Source organism: Canis lupus, chromosome 8 (assembly GCF_048164855.1).
Source record: "Canis lupus baileyi chromosome 8, mCanLup2.hap1, whole genome shotgun sequence".
Classification (NCBI taxonomy): domain Eukaryota; kingdom Metazoa; phylum Chordata; class Mammalia; order Carnivora; family Canidae; genus Canis; species Canis lupus.
The window spans coordinates 18,262,301-18,283,668 of record NC_132845.1 but is presented as its reverse complement, the minus strand read 5'-3'; the positions used below and the strand labels follow the sequence as shown (position 1 = coordinate 18,283,668).

Below are 21,368 nucleotides of genomic sequence, written 5' to 3'. Positions count from 1 at the left end.
TGTGTGGAATCAGAAAAGACCCCGAATAGCCAGGGGAATTTTACAAAAGAAAACCATATCTGGGGGCATCACAAAGCCAGATTTCAGGTTGTACTACAAAGCTGTGGTCATCAAGACGGTGTGGTACTGGCACAAAAACAGACACATAGATCAATGGAACAGAAGAGAGAACCCAGAAGTGGACCCTGAACTTTATGGTCAACTAATATTCGATAAAGGAGGAAAGACTATCCATTGGGAGAAAGACAGTCTCTTCAATAAATGGTGCTGGGAAAATTGGACATCCACATGCAGAAGAATGAAACTAGACCACTCTCTTGCACCATACACAAAGATAAACTCAAAATGGATGAAAGATCTAAATGTGAGACAAGATTCCATCAAAATCCTAGAGAAGAACACAGGCAACACCCTTTTTGAACTCAGGCACAGTAACTTCTTGCAAGACACATCCATGAAGGCAAAAGAAACAAAAGCAAAAATGAACTATTGGGACTTCATCAAGATAAGAAGCTTTTGCACAGCAAAGGATACAGCCAACAAAACCAAAAGACAACCTACAGAATGGGAGAAGATATTTGCAAATGACATATCAGATAAAGGGCTAGTTTCCAAGATCTATAAAGAACTTCTTAAACTCAACACCAAAGAAACAAACAATCCAGTCATGAAATGGGCAAAAGACATGAAGAGAAATCTCACAGAGGAAGACACAGACATGGCCAACACGCACATGAGAAAATGCTCTGCATCACTTGCCATCAGGGAAATACAAATCAAAACCACAATGAGATACCACCTCACACCAGTGAGAATGGGGAAAATTAACAAGGCAGGAAACAACAAATGTTGGAGAGTATGCAGAGAAAAGGGAACCCTCTTACACTGTTGGTGGGAATGTGAACTGGTGCAGCCACTCTGGAAAACTGTGTGGAGGTTCCTCAAAGAGTTAAAAATAGACCTGCCCTACGACCCAGCAATTGCACTGTTGGGGATTTACCCCAAAGATTCAGATGCAATGAAACGCCGGGACACCTGCACCCCGATGTTTATAGCACCAATGTCCACAATAGCCAAGCTGTGGAAGGAGCCTCGGTGTCCATCGAAGGATGAATGGATAAAGAAGATGTGGTTTATGTATACAATGGAATATTAGTCAGCCATTAGAAATGACAAATACCCACCATTTGCTTCAACGTGGATGGAACTGGAGGGTATTATGCTGAGTGAAGTAAGTCAATCGGAGAAGGACAAACATTATATGTTCTCATTCATTTGGGGAATATAAATAATAGTGTAAGGGAATATAGGGGAAGGGAGAAGAAATGTGTGGGAAATATCAGAAAGGGAGACAGAACGTAAAGACTGCTAACTCTGGGAAACGAACTAGGGTGGTAGAAGTGGAGGAGGGCGGGGGATGGGAGTGAATGGGTGACGGGCACTGGGGTTTATTCTGTATGTTGGTAAATTGAACACCAATAAAAAATAAAATAAAAAACTAAAAACAAAATAGATTCTTTGTGTTTGAGTATTTTTACTAGGCCCAAGGTTGAGGACATTAGGTGCCAAAAAACCCATAATTTCTAAAACAAGATACTAGATCATCCTTTCTGGAGTTCAACTAATAGCACATGAAAAAACTTCATTTCAATTAAATGAAGCCTCATTAACCTCTACCAGTTTGGAAAAACATTTTGACAATTCTTATTTTACCAATAATACACTCCTATGACAGAGATTTATTGAATATAATTTTAAGATATTCTTCCTTGCAGCAATTGCAAACCATGGAATCCAGAAGACAGTTCAGATTTATTTTCTTCTTTCATTACTGCATAATAATTTTAAAAATCTTGTTTATATTCCAAAAGAACTAAATAGCTTTAGATCCCTTTTTTTCCAGAGTCACATCTTTTATAGCCTCATAAATGAAACGAAAAACAAAACCGTAAGTGGGGTACACTTCTTGGATCCAGTTAGCAGAGAAAAGACTGTCCTTATTCATGTGCCTGTATTCCTCCTACTTCAATGTCTGTGTCTCAGAAAGTACAGGGCCACTATACTTAGTCCAGCTTGGATTCACTTCTCCAGATGGTTAAGTTTAATGTCAGGACCCATAAAAAAATCTGCCTCTGATACTGTTGGATACACTTTTAGATTTATAACAGATATTGCACTTCTAAATATTACATGGTTGTATTTTGCAAGATGAGTTCATACAACCCGGCTAGCAATTATATTTTTCTAGCTACACTTCTAGCTTGATGTGGCCATGTGATTAAGTTCTATATATAATATGAACATAAGTATACGTATGTCACTTGTGGATATGGGCCACAGAACTCTGAACCTGTACTCCACAAATCTCTTTTCTTTTTTATTGTCTGGGTCACAGATGTGGCAGCAGTCAAGCTTTGATCTTGCAGATGAAAACAATGACTTAGTACAAAACAACAAGATGCAAGGAACCTGCATCCCTGAACCATCTTGTGGAGCAATGTTTCCATTCAAGCCAAGAGTAGAAGGACTGTAACATGCCTTCTAAGCTGTACGCAGAGCCTCCTGAATAAGCATTTTCAGGTATCCCTTCTCCAATTCTCCTTCTTCCCCTGCCATCAGAGTGATAGACCTCAAGCACAGCTCTGTACATCCTAATAATCTTCAAGACTATCTGCCCTTGGAATAAAGCCTATGACTGAGGTTGCAATTGATCCTTCAACTTCATCCTCGAAGAGCCCATTGGCTATGGTGGACTTTGGCTGATTTGTAGCATTTACTCATGACCATTGCACATTTGCTCATTCCCTTCCTTTGCTTTAAAATACAATTCATCCTATCTCTCTTTGATGAAATCAGAGTCATCCTTCCAGATCCCAGCAGAAATGGTACCTTCTTGTGAAGCCATCTATAATTTCTCCAAGTAGAATTGTTGCTTTTAAAGAGATCCAAATATTTCCTTTCTAACATTATATTAGCACTGATCACTTCTCATTTTATTTACAGTATCTGCGCTTCAAGGTATAGTCTCACCAAGAGTTAGAACTTCGGTCATTTTAAAATATCCATTAACAATGGGTCCCCTCACGATTTATGTGCATTAGTAAAATGTGCCCTCAAGTGTTGCAGGGAAAAAAAAAAAAAAAAAAAACCTCATTGCCCATTTTGAATAATCTCAAGTAAAGACAACTAAAAAAATCAATAATTTCAACATGATATTACATAAGAAGAGTACAGTTTGACATTCAATATTAGGAAGGACAGTATACAAACTCAGTTTAAGCTCAACTTTCCAATAAAAATGTGATTAATGGCATTATGTAATAAATCAAAGGAAAAAGAGATTTTTAAAACTCCAATATGAAATTCTACTCATACGGTGGGTTACACTGTTATGACACAGGTTTGTCATATTAGGAACTTAAAAAAGCTATGAAAGTGAATCTTTAATGCATAAACATCAGTACTTAGTTTTTAGCTCATTATTGTCACAATTTCACAAAAATATATCAGCGAAATTGGGTAAGATCCTTAATATCTTCCCAATTCACTCAGAACATTCTGGACATAGGAAAACAGCTGATGAACAAGAGCCCAACCGTTCTAGCAAAACAGTTTCTACCTATATTCATCCAAAAGACAACAAGATGTCATAAAAGAGTAACAATTTCAATTCTTGTTCTGTTGCTCAGTATCAGGGAATAAAACTGTAAGATGCATTAAAATGGTTCATCTATATGCCTTAACTCTGTATGCCAGAATTACTGCTCAAACCGAAATTCAAATATGATAGGAAGTGCCCTAACTTAGTGCCCAGTAAAAACTGGAAACTAGGATAAAATGTTGGTTGCATTTGTCAGCTTTTAAAAATATTGCTGAAGATTCACTTGCTCGTTTTTAATATTTACTTTTGAGTCATTGTTTAACCTAAAGCAGAATCCCGAATTACACCAGCTCCACGGTATCAAAACCCATATGTACCTCAGAAAAAGCAGAGTAAAAATCAAGAAAAATATGCAACAGAATCCTGGTGACTGTCTCTGGACTATACCAGTCCTATACATACGTCACATATATCATCCTATAATGCTTATGTATGTGTTTTTATTATGAAAAGTATCCGTGTTAACTACAAGAGTACTTTTTAAAACTACCTGTGAGAAAGGAAAGTAAAAGAAATGAAAAAAAAAAAAAAAAAGAAAGTAAAAGAAATGAGTTATAATATAAATATTACCCCAAAACTCCACACTAACCCATTCAAGCAAACCAACCAAGCAGCCCCAAAGCTGTCCCCGCATCCCCGCGTCCCCGCATCCCCGCATCCCCGCCCGCGCCCGCTCCCTCCCGTAGAGGCCGCGGAGCCCACTGCGCAGGCGCCTCCCGCCCGGCCTCCCGGCCCGCAGGGCGCAGGCGCAAGAACCGCGCGCAGCCGTGCACCTGCCCGCGCCCCGTCCCCCGCGCCCGGCTCTCGAGTCTCCGCCCCACAAGCCAAAATCTCCGCCACGGGAGCCGCCGACCATGCGTCTGCTTTCGATTTCGGGCGCCCGCCCCCGCCGTGCGGGGCTGCAATACACGGCGGGCTCCCGCCTCCAAGGGGAACGGGGACCGGGCGGTTTCCCGGGAAGCCAGGGGCAGCGGAGCACGCGGAGCACGCGAGGGTGGAACGAGGGGCGTCCGAGAGCCTGTCCCCGACTGCGGCGCCCGCGCCACGTTGAGGTCGCTCCTAACTTGGTTTCGCGTGCACGTTTCGGTTAACGTGCAGGAACAGCAGAGGCCCGCGGGCAGCCGGAGGGAGGCGGGTGCGGGGGCCTGAAGGGTCGCGAGAGGTGCCCCCACCCCCACCCCCGCCCCCGGGGTCCGCGGGGAGCCCCGCACGGGAGAGGGCCCGGTGCCTGCCCGCCCCGCGGCGGAAGCGGGCCGAAGCCTCCCCCCACTTCGCAGGAGAGGGGCGCTGGGCGGGGTCGCTGAATGTGTATGTGACTCAGAGCTTTTTACTTTTTTTTTTTAATTTTTATTTATTTATGATAGTCACAGAGAGAGAGAGAGAGAGAGACAGGCAGAGGGAGAAGCAGGCTCCATGCAGGGAGCCCGACGTGGGATTCGATCCCGGGTCTCCAGGATCGCGCCCTGGGCCAAAGGCAGGCGCCAAACCGCTGCACCACCCAGGGATCCCCAGAGCTTTTTACTTGTATTCGGAGTTCTACAATTCCATTCGAATGTTCTTTGAGTATACAAGCCGCGCAGCCTGCCCCTGCCGGGCGCCTGGGAAACAGCCAGGATGGCCCTTGTCATCCCCCCCCCCCCCCCCGCCCCCGACCGCTTAAATCCCGGAAGGTGATTTCTGGCTTATTTTGTATTAAGTATATTTCATTTCATAGACTCTACAAAGCTGCATTATGTGGAACAATTCAGTCTCGTTTACACTAACCAAATATAAAGTTTACTTATGTTTATTTATCATGCACTTTGAAAATACATGGTCCATGCACAAACTACATCAAGAATGACCTGTGGCAGTTGTTGCCAATACGGACCGGGGACATTTTTAATCATCGCCCTAGATGATTCTTATGGACAACTTTTCGGGAAACTGTTGATTGTCTACAGATGTAATAGAATGACCTCATTCTACTTGTTTCATTTGTAGTTAAAAGCTTCTTTGCTTGGAGATCTCAGCCCTCCTTTGCAGGAAAAACGAAAACAAGCAACCAACCAACGAAACAAAAGCAAACCTCCAATTTTGTAAGCTCATTACTCCTTCCCAAAGCTTTCTGAAATATCAACTCTAAGAACTCTTCAACTTTTCCTGCTTCTAACACACCAAGAAAAGACTCATGTTTTACTCCATACTACTCCCTCAACAGCTAATGTAAAATCAGATGTGTTGTTCGGAGGAAGTCTGTTAAACAATGTTTTGTTTTGTTTCTGACAAAAGGATTTTCAGTTTATCTAGATTTCTTGGTATTTTACAGCTTACAGGAGCTTATTGACATATGAACTCATTGTCTCACTTGCTTATTGGAGAAACTATATATTAATTCTGGGAATTTAAAAATAATTTATTAAGAAACTATTTGGCATTAACCAGTACAACAATGAAATCAAGAAAGAATAACTGTTTTACCCATAATATTGATAAGAACATTGAGGCTTACAGAGGTAAGATCCTTTTTCAAGCTCTCATAGGCAGCGATTTGAACTGAACGTTTGAACTCTGACAGCCTGACCCTAGAATGCATGTTGTGACAGCCCTAGATGGCACTGGGTTCTTCTTACCCGCACCCTCCAGGGGTGCCCTCCCAGTCAGCACTTGCTGGTAACTCTCTCCTGCCTGCTCTTCCTCTTGACAGGATGTGCCTTCTCTTTACTTGAGAGAGCGCCACATTCTTTATCTCTTCTCTCAAGATCACTTCTCCACCCAACCTGCCTCCAAAGCCAAAGATTTACTAAATGTGTCCTCAACAAGGTCACAGATCACCTTCATTTTGTCTGTTTTTCAGAATACTCTCCATATAAGTTCAACTCCCAATATGCTGCTATAACCTCATTTCCTGCTCATTTTCTCCAGAGCACTTCCCACCACCTAACATGCACATATTTCTGGTTTCCTAGTTCTTCATGAGGCAGAGGTTTGTATTCATTTTTTTTGAATCCTGGGTACTGAGCATCTAGAACAATGCCCAGCACATAGCAAGTACTCAGCGTGTATTCGTTGATGTAATACATAATGACAAACTTAATGATATATCTGGTCCTTCAATGTGAATTGTCTGAATATATTTAATATTGTTGATCACTGCCTCCTTCTTGACACCCACTCATCCTAGGCTTCTGAGGCATGTTCTCCTGGAACTCCTAGAACCTTCTCTGACTACTCCTTCTCATTTTCCCTCATGTCTTTTTCTGTTTGTAATAATACTGAAAATATTAGTGTCCTCAGGGCTCCATCATCAATCCTTTGCTTTTCTCATTCTAATTCTGTGCATCCTCTGAGCAAAATTATAAGGACATTCCTATAGTTTCCATGCATAAACTACAGTCTTACAGATATACAATGAATGTGTATCTAACTTTCCAGGCAGAACTTTTTCCTGAGCTGCACATCAGGTCAAGGTAGCAATGTTTACTTGTTATCCTGTATGTACTGAGAATTAGCTTCTTACTGAGATGAGAACTTACTATCAGAACATACAAATGAGCATGATAAACTGTAAATTATTTTCTAGCAGGAGATACCTGTATTCGGGGCTATACAATTCCATTTGAATGTTCTTTGAATATACAAGTAATTAAACACATCCAGAAAAAAATTCAACAACCACTTAAAAGACACTGCTATGGTTATTTTTTGTTACTTTTTGACATCTGTTTATTCAGTGAAAAGCCTAGGAATCATTTGGATACCTTCTAATCATCTTCATCCTTTAAATCATTCTATTTGCTGCTACTTTTCAATTTTTAACTATCTTTACTAGCTTGCTCCTTTTATTTATTTATTTATTTATTTATTTATTTATTTATTTATTTATTTATTTATTTATTTATTTTTTAGCTTGCTCCTTTTAGAAAGTTTTCTTGGCTCAGTCTTTCTTCAGTGATATTAGATTATCCTTGAATATAGTTAACACACAAGGTTACATTAGTTTTAGGTGTACAACAAAGTTATCCCACAAGTTTATAAATCATGCTATGTTCACTACAGGTGTAGCTACTATCTGTCCCCTTACATTGCTATTACAGTATCACTGACTGTATTCCTTATGCTGTGCCTTTTATTCTGTGATTTATTCCATACCTGGAAGGCTGTATCTCCCACTCCACCTGGATTTTCCTTCTTTTTTATTCAGGCACTACCCTGTGCATATATCTATCGTGCTGCTTTCTCTACTCAGGGTACAATGATATATTGTCTGTCTGCTTCAGTATAACATAAGTTCTAGAGATATTCGTGGTTGCTGTGGAAGACACTGGTATTTATCTTTAGTAGTCACTCTCCTTTTCTCATTGAAAAAGAATTTTTACCCAGGCACATGGCACACCAGTTGCAGTTATAATTAGAAATTAGAATTTCTAATTCAAGCAGAATAAGAGAGACTAAATGCTTGGGCTTCTTTGCAGATAATCTTGCCATGAGATGTAATTCTAGTAAATATTTATAAGGATAGGTTATTCTGTACAATCAGTCCTCTAGGAAATGTACTTAAAGGGAGGCAACATTGTGTCTTTTCCCTATACTCTTCTGTTGAGTGCAAGGTACATGTGAGGGTAAGAAAATTTTAACCATGAGGTGGCATGTTAAACTACAGCTAAGCATCATATGAAAGGAACCAGGGCCTCTGATGCTACATAAAGCACAACCAGGGCTTTTAAACTATTATAAGAGAGGGGAGGAAAACACATTAGATCATCAAGTCCAGCTGAATGGGTGCAGACTGCACATGCATTGGACTTAAAGGTGAAGAGACCTGGAGACTGGGAACAGGACAAGTGTCAACAAGGCTTAATCACAGGAGCAAGCTCTTAGAGTGTATAAAGTATAGACCTAATGCCAAGACCTGACCTACAGAAAAGCATATACTCTCCTAAAGGCAAGGCAGGAGGAATCCTATCTCAATCTCAGTATAAGGCAGGGTTGGCTGACAAGGGGTTTCATCCAATAAAGCAAGCCTGGGACCTAATCAGAAAGTAGGTCCAAAAGGCGGATGACTGTAAACCCATCAGCAGCAGCCCTTTCCGAGCAACTTTTGGGGAGTGGCCTCCCTCTACCCTTGAGACAATGCAGGTGGTTGAGGCCTTGCAGGACTTTCACAGGCAGGGAGGACCCCTGGGAGCAAGTGGTGGGTGGGAACAAGGCATCCCACTAATCACAAACCCTAGCTACCCAGTGGAGAATAATGCCCCTGAAGGCAGAATTGGAGTTAGTGGCCTTGCCAGGGAGAGGCAGGGCCTGCTGGTCAGGTGATCCTCCAATAAGTGACACCTGGGGGCCCTGGCTGCTGGAGAAGCACGGACCTCAGGAGTCAGCAAATCCAAATGGAGATCCACTGTTGCCAATTTAAAGCCGCCCCCTCTAAATGATTTTCACCAAGTGGACTTCCTCCAAGCCCTACAGACCAGGAGAGCTTAGGGAGCAGGCTTTTGGGGGTGCGAGGCACCCGCTTAATCCCACGCCCTAGGCCCCCCATGGTGGATATTCCTCCCGAAGGCAAACCGTAAGTTATTCAGCTGCTTTGACAAACCTAGGAGGCCGGTTCCGAGAAAAACCTGAGTCTCCTGGGAAATGAACAAGGGGTAAGTGGAAAGGGAAAGGGAGGTGGGCGGGGGGTTGGGGTGACTGGGTGATGGGCACTGAGCGGGGCACTTGACGGGATGAGCAGTGGGTGATATGCTATATGTTGGCAAATTGAACTCCAATAAAAATACATATGTATATTTTAAAAAGAAAACAGAAACAACAAATGTTGGAGAGGATGCGGAGAAAAGGGAACCCTCATACACTGTTGGTGGGAATGTGAACTGGTGCAGCCACTCTGGAAAACTGTGTGGAGGTTCCTCAAAGAGTTAAAAATAGACCTGTCCTACGACCCAGCAATTGCACTGCTGGGGATTTACCCCAAAGATACAAATGCAATGAAACGCCGGGACACCTGCACCCCGATGTTTATAGCAGCAATGGCCACGATAGCCAAACTGTGGAAGGAGCCTCGGTGTCCATCTAAGGATGAATGGATAAAGAGGATGTGGTTTATGTATACAATGGAATATTACTCAGCCATTAGAAATGACAAATACCCACCATTTGCTTCAACGTGGATGGAACTGGAGGGTATTATGCTGAGTGAAGTAAGCCAGTCGGAGAAGGACAAACATTATATGTTCTCATTCATTTGGGGAATATAAATAATAGTGAAAGGGAATATAAGGGAAGGGAGAAGAAATGTGTGGGAAATATCAGAAAGGGAGACAGAACGTAAAGACTGCTAACTCTGGGAAACGAACTAGGGGTGGTAGAAGGGGAGGAGGGCAGGGGGTGGGAGTGAATGGGTGACGGGCACTGGGGGTTATTCTGTATGTTGGTAAATTGAACACCAATAAAAAATAAATTTAAAAAAAAATAAAAAAAAATAAAAAGAAAACAAACCCGAGTCTCCATCAGGCAAGAAGACCACGTGGGGACTGACTATTGTCCGTTGGAAGGTGCTCCCTCAGAATAATATTCTTGGGGTGGACTCTCTCTACCCCAAGACTGTGCAGGTCGCAGGTCTTTGGGGATCAGCCTGAGCCACGCAAGCATGGAAGGCTCAGGCTGTCCAGAGCCAACCAATGGATTGCATAGTTCACATGCATATGCCCTTGCAGGACAGGGTAGCCAGGGACCTGGAACAGAGCAAATGTCCGAATATGCCACGTCACAGAAATGGGCTTTTTGGTGTACTAGGCATCTGCCTCATTCCAAATCGTAAACTACACAAATGTGCATATTCTCCTTGAAGGCAGAACTGGAAGAGGCTGGATTGCCCTGTCGGGCCGACTTGCCATAATAGCCTCCAAAAAAAGACACCCAAGACCCTTGATTGGTGGAGAAGTCCTGGACTTCTGGACTGGTGGACTCCAGTCCAGGACCCCGTCAGGCAGCAAATCCAAATAGGGACTTACTGTCATCAGTTTCAAGTTCCCACCTCAGGAAGATTTGTGGTGAGCCAGTTTCCTTCTCCCTTAAGGCTATGCAGGTGAATGGGGACAGGCTCAAGTCTCTCATACCTGGAAGGCCTTGGCTGCCCAAGGCTGGCTGACAGGGTGTGTACTGTCCACTACATGGGCCAGCAGGTCAGAGTAGCCTGGGACATGGATCAGGCAAGTGATCCAAGTGTAGGGAAAGACTGGGTCACAGGAGCAGGTCTTAGAGGAGTTCAAGGATCTGCCTAATTCCAAACTCTCACCTACACAGGTGATCCTATTCCCCCTGAAGGCAATACTGGAGGATACTCTACTGCTGACTTGCCAGGGAAGATATGGTGGCTTATACCTTGGAGCTCTACTGGGAGAGATTTGTACCCAATCAACAGCAAAACTAAATGGAGAATGACTGCAGCCCACATGCACCTGCCACCTCAGAGTGGCATCTTTTTTGAGATGTGGGCTCCTTATGTCCTGGAAGCTATATAGGTGTTTGGGCCCAGACCCTAGATCCCCAGTCCTGGTAAGCCCCAGCTGTCCAGAGTTTACTGAAGGGATGTGTGTTGCACGTGCACTTGAAGCTCATTTCAGAATTGTCAGTTGATATAGAACATGGCAAGGGTTTGGAGAGGCTGATTGCAGGGGCAGGATCTTAGGGAAATAAGGCCTTCAGCTCAAGTCATGATCTCAGGGTCCTGGGATTGAACCCCACCTGCATCTGGCTCTCTGATCAGCAGGGAGTCCGATTCTCTCCCTCCTCTGCCTCTGCTCCTCCCTTTGCTCGCTCTCTCTCTCTCTCTCTCTCAAATAAATAAATAAAATGGCTTCAAAAATATATAGCACCAAAACCAATAAATTCTTAGGAATAAACTTAAATAAGAAAGCTGAAGACTATATACTCAAAAACTACAAAACGTTGCTGAAAGTAATTCAAGAAGAAATGTGGGGTCTTGGTGGTTAAGTCAGGTGTCTGCCTTTGGCTCATGTCATGATCCCAGGGTTCTGGGATCAAGCCCCATGTCAGTCTCCCTGCTCCTGTTGAGCTTCTCCCTCCCCCTCTGCCCTTCCCTCCTCCTTATGCTCTCTCTCTCTCTCTTTCTCTCTCACTCTTTCTCCATTCCTCTCTCTCAAAAATAAAAGCAAAAATAAAGAAGACAATAAATGGAAACATATCTTGTGTACATGGGATGCAGGGCTTAATGTTATGAAACTGTCAAGACCATCCGAAGATATCTATAGATTCAGTGCAATCCCCATCACAATCTCAATGGCATTTGTTTGCAGAAAAAGAACAATGCTTAAACAACAAAGTGTAATAAACAGCATCCTAAAAGTTACATGAATCTCAAGGGACCCAGAGTAGCCAAAACAATCTTAAAAAGAAACAATAAAGTTAGAGGTCTCACACTTCCTGATTTTAAAACTACAATCCAAACAGTGTGGTACTGGCATAAATAATGACATATAGACCAATGGAATAGAATAGAGAGCCCAGAAATAAACCTTGGCTTATATGGTCAAATGATTTTCAATAATGGTGCCAAGACCATTTAATGGGAAAAGAACAGTCTTTCCAACAAATGGTGTTGTGAAAACTGCATTTCCACATGTGAAAGAATGAAATTAGACCTTTACCATACATGCACTATTTACAGAAAAAAATATAAAGGAATCAAAGACCTCGACATAACACCTAAAACTATAACAGAAGGAAAGAAAACATAGGGAGAATGTTCCATGACATTGGACTTGACAATGATTTCTTGAATATGACAACAAAAACAAAGGCCAAAAAAAGTATATTAAAATTAAAAATGTCAAACATCTGTGCATCAAAACACACAATCAACAGAGTGAAACATAACCTTCAGAATGGGAGAAAATATTTGCAAACCGTATGTTTGATGAGAGGTTAATATCTCGAATATATAAAGAATTCCCACAACTCAACAACAAAAAACAACCCGACTTTAAAAATGGGTCTCTCCCTCCACTTCCCAATGCCCTTCCTCCTCACACGGGTCCTGCTGGGCACTGGAAAAACAAAGAGAAAAGGTGACCCTTACCCTAGAGACAATTTAAATCTAAAATTTGGACTGCCAATTGTTCTTTTATGGATAACATCCAATATCCTGAAAATACTACAAAGCTATATTGCATGGAATAATTCAACGGCAATCTTCCTAATCTCAGCTGTTAAAAGTAACTTGTATGACCTAACTATATGGTTTATTCATCATGCATTGTTTTTAAATGCACAATCCCCACAAATAACTGGTAGTATTTATTAAAAATCAGTTTTTGAGCATTTAACCATCACTCCAGAAAACTCTTACAGAGAGTAACTTAGGAAACCAATGATCATTTATCTGTATATAATAGAACTATCTCATTCAACTTGTTTATTTGGGCGATAAAAGCTTCTTGCCTTGCTACCGCTGTCCCACTTTACATTAAATTTTTAAAAATCACTTTGTAAGGGCAGCCGGGGTGGCTGAGCGGTTTAGCGCCACCTTCGGCCCAGGGCCTGACCATGGAGACCCTGGATCGAGTCCCACATCAGGCTCCCTGCATGGAGCCTGCTTCTCCCTCTTCCTGTGTCTCTGCTTCTCTCCTTGTGTGTCTCTCATGAATAAATAAATAAAATCTTTTTTAAAAAATCACTTTGTAAGATCATCTCCTCCCCAAAGCCTTTCAAAATAATAACTATGGGAACTCTACATTGCCTTCTAACACAGCAATACTAAACGCATGTTTTACTTCTAATCTCTTGCACAGAAGTCTGTTAAGAATCAAATTGATTTTTTTGACAAAAAATATTTTAGTTACCCTAATATTTCTTAGTATTTCCCAGTTTACAGACCTATTGACACCGAACTTGTTGCTTCAATTCTCTTTGGCTTCACAGGCTCATTGTAGAAATAGTACATTAACTGTGGAAAATTCAGTGTACTGGAAAGCTTTTGTTATTGACCTGCACAGTAATGAATTAAGTAGGAATTACTTTTTTACATAGTACACGATGAGAAAGTCAAGAGGTAGGTTCTCCTACAGAGGTAGGTTCCTTTTTCAAAGTCTCCCAGGCAGTAGATGATTAGAACTCCAGGTGTTGAACCATAGCAGTCTCCCTCCAGATTCCATACTGTGACATTCCAGCATGTTCGTCAGTTGCCCCCTGCCTGACACCCTTCACAGTGCCCTTCTTGTCCATGGTTCCTGCTGGCTCTGCTCCTGCTAGCTCTTACTTCTCATGGGACAGTTGCTTGCAGTAATCCTTGTCTCCTTCATACCAGCTTTTTGTGTGTGGGGAGGGGGAAGAATTGTCACTGTTCCTATCCAAAGCAATTCCTTGCCCTCTGGAATTTCATCCTCCTTGTTTCCTTAGATACTTTTAAAAAAAAAGATTTTATTTACTTATTTGAGAGAGAGAGAGAGAGAGCACTCGTGGGCATGAGCAAGGCCCCTCAGGGGGAGGGAGGGAGGAAGGGGTAGAGGGAGAGGGAGAAGTTCCAGAGGAGCAGGGAGCCCAACCTGAGACTTGATCCCAGGACCCTGAGATCATGACCAGAGCCAAAGGCAGGCACTTAACTGACAGAGCCAGCCAGGCAGCCCAACTCAGCTGTTATTTTTACCTACTCCTATCATTTCACAGTCAGATGTAAAGTCTTACTCCGAATTCACAGGACACTTTTTTACATTTTTGGATTTACTCCCTTTCTCTTTTATATTTTAGCTTTTGGTTCCACTGCTGGCAAAGCATTCACTTAGTTACGGTTGTATGTTTACATATTAGTCTGGTCTGCTAACCCAGAAAGTCTACTAACTTCTCAGGGGCAAGGACTGTCATATGGAACTTTGCATCCACCCAACCAAATGCACTGCCTGTCATTTAGAAGATATCTAATGAATAGTTGTTGAATTTAACTGAGTAACATTATGTTTTTAATGTTGACCATGGCACATAAAATTTGCTGTAGGAATAATTTCCTGCTACTTGGTACACACCTGCTACATTCTAGTCAATGTGCTAAAGCATGTTAACAAGTAAATGAAGAGTGTACTCTTCAGCCTTTTGCTCTAATGTGTTTCATAGGTCAACCCAAAGATCCATAACTCATGGATCTTTGCCCTGTGTTTCTGAGCAGCACCTTGATCTACAATAGCATAGGCACCATCAAAAATCAAGCCCTGGAATAGCTGCAGTATCCTCCCAGGGACCAAACCACCAAGTTTTATTGAGTTTACAGGAATGGCAACTGATCCTGTCATCTTTCCTGTGACTTAATTGTCATGGTTGAGGGGAAGGGGACATGGGACATAAGTCAATGTTTATAAAATTTGTTTTTAAATACAAGCTGAAACTGTGGTGTTTCTCCTTCCTTAGCTAAATTCTCAGCTATGTGACTGAACTAACACAGCTAATCAGGAAAAAATCCTCAACCTCTGATGAAAAAGAGGACCCCACCGAGTTTGTGAGTTTGTTTGGACTGTTTGGGATTTTACCCTGGAGTTGAAGATAGATGGAGCATCAATCATGGAAGATGAATACTCAGAGGATGCTGTAAAGCTGATTCCAGGTCTCAGAGCATGCTCTGGGTGGTGGAAGGTTCAACAGGGAGGGGCGGGGCGGGGGGGGGGGGAGTCAACTAAGCCTTGTCAGTCAGCACTTGAATTCAACTTTTGTTTGACATCAGATGGAGATGCAATCTAATAGTGAGGGGTGATTTTTGAATGGTGTTTGGTGATTGTTTATCATAGGTTATTGCTTGTGAAACTCTAGGTGCTGGAGAAAGCTCACTGAGGAAGTTTAAGGACCAATGTTCAACCAAATGACTTTAGACCAAATACGTATAGGAAAACATTTTTCTAGGTTATAGTGCTATAATTTCCTAAGACCCACATACTTGAGCTCCTTATTATGTGCTCTTCCTGTTCCACACAAAATAGCTCATCAGATTAGAAGTTGGTAAGCCTAGAATCACAAGAAATGAAAGGACCCTAAACTTTTTATGGAAAAATATATAAAACATAAAACTTACCATTTTAACCATTTTTAAGTTTATAGTTCTGTGACAATAGGTATACTCACATTCTTGTGCAACTATCACCACTCACCCACTCAAAGTTTTTCATCTTCCCCATCTGAAATTCTGTACCTGTTAAAAACTAACTCCATGGACTCCCTGCCTCCAGCCCTTGGCAACCACCATCCTACTCTGTCTCCGTAGAGATACCTCATATAAATGGAATCATACGCTACTTGTCTTTTTATGACTGGCTTATTTCATTAACCATGATGTATGTCCTTAAGATTCATTCATGCTGTAGCATATGTTAGGATATCTTCCTTTCTAAGATTGAATAGCATTTTTTTGCATGTGTATACCATATTTAAATGATCTAATTTTAAAAATATATTTCATATTTCTATGAAATATTCTATGAAGATTTTACTGGTACCCGAATAGTTACAAATTTCAGACAAAGGATATTTATCCAATAAGTGTACAGGAAAAAAAATATCCATCTAGTAAGATTTTCAGATTCACAGTGATCCTTCTCATCATTTCACTTTCTTCTTTCTTATAATCTTGTACATTATATCACCATTTTAATATTGTTAATTTACTACATGTAAATTTTACATGCATTTTATTTTATTTTAGCAAGGTGAATAACTGATGGCACTTGGAAGTAATACATATTTTGTTTAATTGTTCATGCATTCATTCCTTCAAAAACCTTTATTGTACCCCTGACATACTCCCCAAAATCATTCTGTGAAGCACTGTCAAGGTAGACATAGTTTGAGATAGACAGTGTCAAGTTCTCCAAATTACCTTTAGATTAACCTTACCCTATGAATGTTTCTGCTGAAAGAATTACAAATATATTTATTTATTGTGATTTTACTCTGAATTTTATAAGTTTTTTTCTTACATTGGTATTATTTGTCATCTTCCTGATATTTTCACAAGCAATATCTTACTCTTCTTTCTGGTATTACAGTATTTTAGGACCCATATTTCATATCTAATATGGACATAGATCACAAAAGGAATTCTCATCATTTTTTTCTTTTTCTTTTTTCTTTTTTAGATTTTATTCATTTATTTCTGATAGAAACAGAGAGAGAGGCAGAGATGTAGGCAGCGGGAGAAGCAGGCTCCCTGTGGGGAGCCTGATGTGGGACCTGATCCCAGATCCCAGGATCACGCCCTGAGCTGAAGGCAAACGCTCAACCATTGAGCCACCCAGGCGTCCCCATTTTTTTCACTCATCAGTGACTTGATAAACATTTAATAAATACGTAAACCACTAAATTCCACAACAGTGCTAAGGAAACTGACCATAAATTGCTTCAGTTGGGACTGATGCTTCTCACTTCTTCTCCCATATTTTCTTGGCTCTGCTCCATGCAGAAGTGGATTTTCCTTGCCTATAGCGATGGCCCAGGTTGGTTTGAAATGATTGGATTAAAGGAGATTTATAGGCACAGGAGCTCCAGTGATGCAAAGATTCCTGGAAATGAAAAGTCCTGACCCCCTTACCTGAAGGCCACTTTTCAGTGATCAATTTTTTTCCACCTTTGCAGGCACAAATACCAAAATCCAGAATTCCAACATGCCTGGAGAGTGTATCAGGAAGTTCTTTCCAAAACGGAAGTGCTTCATCTTTGGTCTACAAATGATAAAAACCTCTTATTCCATCTTGAGAAGGTGCCAGAAGACCAGCTGGACAGTACTTTCCAGGATCAATCAAAGAAAATCTGTACCTATATATTTCACTCAAAGACCAAGACCCTAACAGAGGGAATCATTGTCACGTGAGTCCCCTTTGTCCAAAGCATATCTCTGTGTCGGTGTGTAGTGGGGCTTTGATTATATCCTAGGTTTATCAGTAATTTTGTTTACATCTGTGTGTAACTATGGAGAAGCAGATATTTATGCCATGAAAAGATCTCCCTGTGTGTTTATCAATTAAAGTCTCTGAATGTGAAGATCTGCTGAGACTTACATAGGAACCTAATGCACTAATCATAAAAAGGCAAGATGGAATTAAAGAGAGAACATCTGTATATTGAGAAATCCTATGGGATAACTTCTTTAAGGAGATAGCAGATATTTTGTAAATTTACATGAGTCAGATCCTAAATAGGAAGCTGTGAGTTCCTGCAAGCCCACTGAGAAACAAGATTCTGTGTCATCTTATATGCAGGGCAGGCTTCGTGAGCATGTGACTTAAGCAGTCCTGCAGTACCCTGTGTGGAGTTGGGCCCATCTCTGCTTTGAATTCTCAATCATTTTCAACTAGGAGCCCAAATTTTTTTATAATAAATTTATTTTTTATTGGTGTTCAATTTGCCAACATACAGAATAACACCCAGTGCTCATCCCGTCAAGTGCCCCCCTCAGTGCCCATCACCCATTCACCCCCACCCCCCGCCCTCCTCCCCTTCCACCACCCCTAGTTCGTTTCCCAGAGTTAGGAGTCTTTATGTTCTGTCTCCCTTTCTGATATTTCCCACACATTTCTTCTCCCTTCCCTTCTGTTCCCTTTCACTATTATTTATATTCCCCAAATGAATGAGACCATATAATGTTTGTCCTTCTCCGATTGACTTACTTCACTCAGCATAATACCCTCCAGTTCCATCCACGTGGAAGCAAATGGTGGGTATTTGTCGTTTCTAATGGCTGAGTAATATTCCATTGTATACATAAACCACATCTTCTTTATCCATTCATCTTTCGATGGACACCAAGGCTCCTTCCACAGTTTGGCTATTGTGGACATTGCTGCTATAAACATCGGGGTGCAGGTGTTCCGGCGTTTCATTGCATCTGTATCTTTGGGGTAAATCCCCAACAGTGCAATTGCTGGGTCGTAGGGCAGATCTATTTTTAATTCTTTGAGGAACCTCCACACAGTTTTCCAGAGTGGCTGCACCAGTTCACATTCCCACCAACAGTGTAAGAGGGTTCCCCTTTCTCTGCATCCTCTCCAACATTTGTGGTTTCCTGCCTTGTTAATTTTCCCCATTCTCACTGGTGTGAGGTGGTATCTCATTGTGGTTTTGATTTGTATTTCCCTGATGGCAAGTGATGCAGAGCAGTTTCTCATGTGCATGTTGGCCATGTCTATGTCTTCCTCTGTGAGATTTCTCTTCATGTCTTTTGCCCATTTCATGATTGGATTGTTTGTTTCTTTGGTGTTGAGTTTAATAAGTTCTTTATAGATCTTGGAAACTAGCCCTTTATCTGATACGTCATTTGCAAATATCTTCTCCCATTCTGTGGGTTGTCTTTTAGTTTTGTTGACTGTATCCTTTGCTGTGCAAAAGCTTCTTATCTTGATGAAGTCCCAATAGTTCATTTTTTATTTTGTTTCTTTTGCCTTCGTGGATGTATCTTGCAAGAAGTTACTGTGGCTGAGTTCAAAAAGGGTGTTGCCTATGTTCTCCTCTAGGATTTTGATGGACTCTTGTCTCACATTTAGATCTTTCATCCATTTTGAGTTTATCTTTGTGTATGGTGAAAGAGAGTGGTCTAGTTTCATTCTTCTGCATGTGGATGTCCAATTTTCCCAGCACCATCTGTTGAAGAGACTGTCTTTCTTCCAGTGGATAGTCTTTCCTCCTTTATCAAATATTAGTTGACCATAAAGTTGAGGGTCCACTTCTGGATTCTCTATTCTGTTCCATTGATCTATGTGTCTGTTTTTGTGCCAATACCACACTCTCTTGATGACCAGAGCTTTGTAGTACAACCTTAACTCTGGCATTGTGATGCCCCCAGATATGGTTTTCTTTTGTAAAATTCCCCTGGCTATTTGGGGTCTTTCCTGATTCCACACAAATCTTAAAATAATTTGTTCTAACTCTCTGAAGAAAGTTCATGGTATTTTGATAGGGATTGCATTAAACGTGTATATTGCCCTGGGTAACATTGACATTTTCACAATATTAATTCTTCCAATTCATGAGCATGGAATATTTTTCCATCTCTTTGTGTCTTCCTCAATTTCTTTCAGAAGTGTTCTATAGTTTTTAGGGTATAGATCCTTTACCTCTTTGGTTAGGTTTATTCCTAGGTATCTTATGCTTTTGGGTGCAATTGTAAATTAGGAGCCCAAATTTTTATTTTGTACTGGGCCATAGGAATTATGTAGCTGGTCTTGTTTGTGTATATTATTTCACCTATAGAATCTATTCATTTTTATTCTCATTGAATGGGAAACCATTTTTTCCAGTGACCCATGTGCATATGTAATTGGTAATTATAATTTGAAGAAAGGGAGAACAGTAAAAGAACAGGAAAACAGTAATGTTGTAAGAAAGGAATACATTCTCAAAATGAGAAAATAAGATTTCCTTGTAAATAAAGTGGGTTTTTTTGTGTATGTGTGATCTAAGGATGATGATCCATAAAAATTGTAAGCTAATGATTGAGACCTCGGTATTTATCCTCAAATTTCCTGGCTTATTCAGGGCTGGGGACTCTGTTGAAAGCCTCTGTGAGGGCCATCAGGAAGGGAGCAGTTCCTTGCTTGGAGAATGTGCTGACAACTCTGCCTTTGTGTGAGAACTCAGTGGCTATGCAGACGGCAACTGACCACTACAGAGAGCAGATGGCCTAGCAACTGAGGCTCCTCACAGACACACTCCAGAAACTGCTGGATGTTCATGCAGACTGCGAGAGGGAAGCCATTGAAGTGTTCATGGAGCACTCCTTTAAGAATGACAAGTGGGAATTCCAGAAAAAACTGATGGTAGTTGTCTTAGCATTTAGCACTCCTGATTTCTCCCCTTCTGAAATGATACCTGAGGAAGTCTATATTTTTTTATCAAATAGCTGATCTCTTTACTGTGGTCAAAGGAGCCTGGATTATTGTAAGACAGGGTTCTATAGACAATGGTTTTCTCTTTTATTATATAGGCATATTATTAATTTTGTATTGCTGCATTAAAAATTGTCATGAATATACCAATTTAAAACAACAAATATGAATAAGCTCATCAGTCCATATAGGTCAGAAGTCTGGCAGGAGGTGCTCTGCTCCTGATATCACAAGACTAAAAACAAGGTGTCAGCCTGACCAAGGTCATCTGCAGCCCTCTGAAGAGGCTCTAGTTTGTTCATTAAGGTTGTTGGCATATCCAGTCCTTTGGAGTGCAATTTACAAATTCAGGGGAAAAGATCTGTACTTCTATCTTCACACGCTGGAATCCTTGGTGGAAGAATTCATGAAAGATTCCAAACTCTGTTCAGAGTATCCTTCAGTCATCACTGGATGATTTTATTTTCTTTGTACACATTTCCATCCAGAGCAACCCAAATTGTCTGAGGAACTGCTACTTCTAGCCACAATTCAACTTTCTTTGTTCATTGTTGATGGTTGAGTCACTATTAATCCTACTACAGCAGAAGTAAAATTGGAGCTTATGTCTTCCAACTCTATCATTTTATAGATAATTCCCCAAAGGAATTAAGGGGATTTCTACAAGTAACACGGAGAATTGATCAGTACTAGTATTAAAAGTCTCTTGGGGCACCTGGATGGCCCAGTCGGTTGAGTGTCTGACTCTTGATTTTGGCTAAGGTCATGATCTCAGGGTTGTAGAATCTAGCCCCCCCATCAGGCTCTGAGCTCAGTGGGGAGCCTGCTGAGATTCTCCCTCTCCTCCCTCTGCC

The 21,368-nt window shown here is 41.2% G+C and overlaps 2 long non-coding RNA genes across 3 annotated transcripts in view; both read left to right on the top strand.

Moving 5' to 3' along the window:
* The first annotated feature begins 5,294 nt into the window (after positions 1-5,294).
* Positions 5,295-7,315, top strand: LOC140637916 (uncharacterized). The gene is made up of 2 exons (XR_012035011.1): positions 5,295-5,331; positions 5,645-7,315. It is a non-coding gene; the product is annotated as an uncharacterized lncRNA (long non-coding RNA).
* A 2,887-nt stretch (positions 7,316-10,202) lies between these two features.
* Positions 10,203-21,368, top strand: part of LOC140637914 (uncharacterized) — a 29,108-nt gene continuing 17,942 nt past the window's right edge. For both annotated transcript variants that reach the window (XR_012035009.1, XR_012035008.1), the window contains exons 1-3: positions 10,203-11,197; positions 15,059-15,251; positions 17,270-17,500. This is a non-coding gene — a long non-coding RNA (uncharacterized lncRNA). The remainder of the gene's footprint in view (positions 11,198-15,058; positions 15,252-17,269; positions 17,501-21,368) is intronic.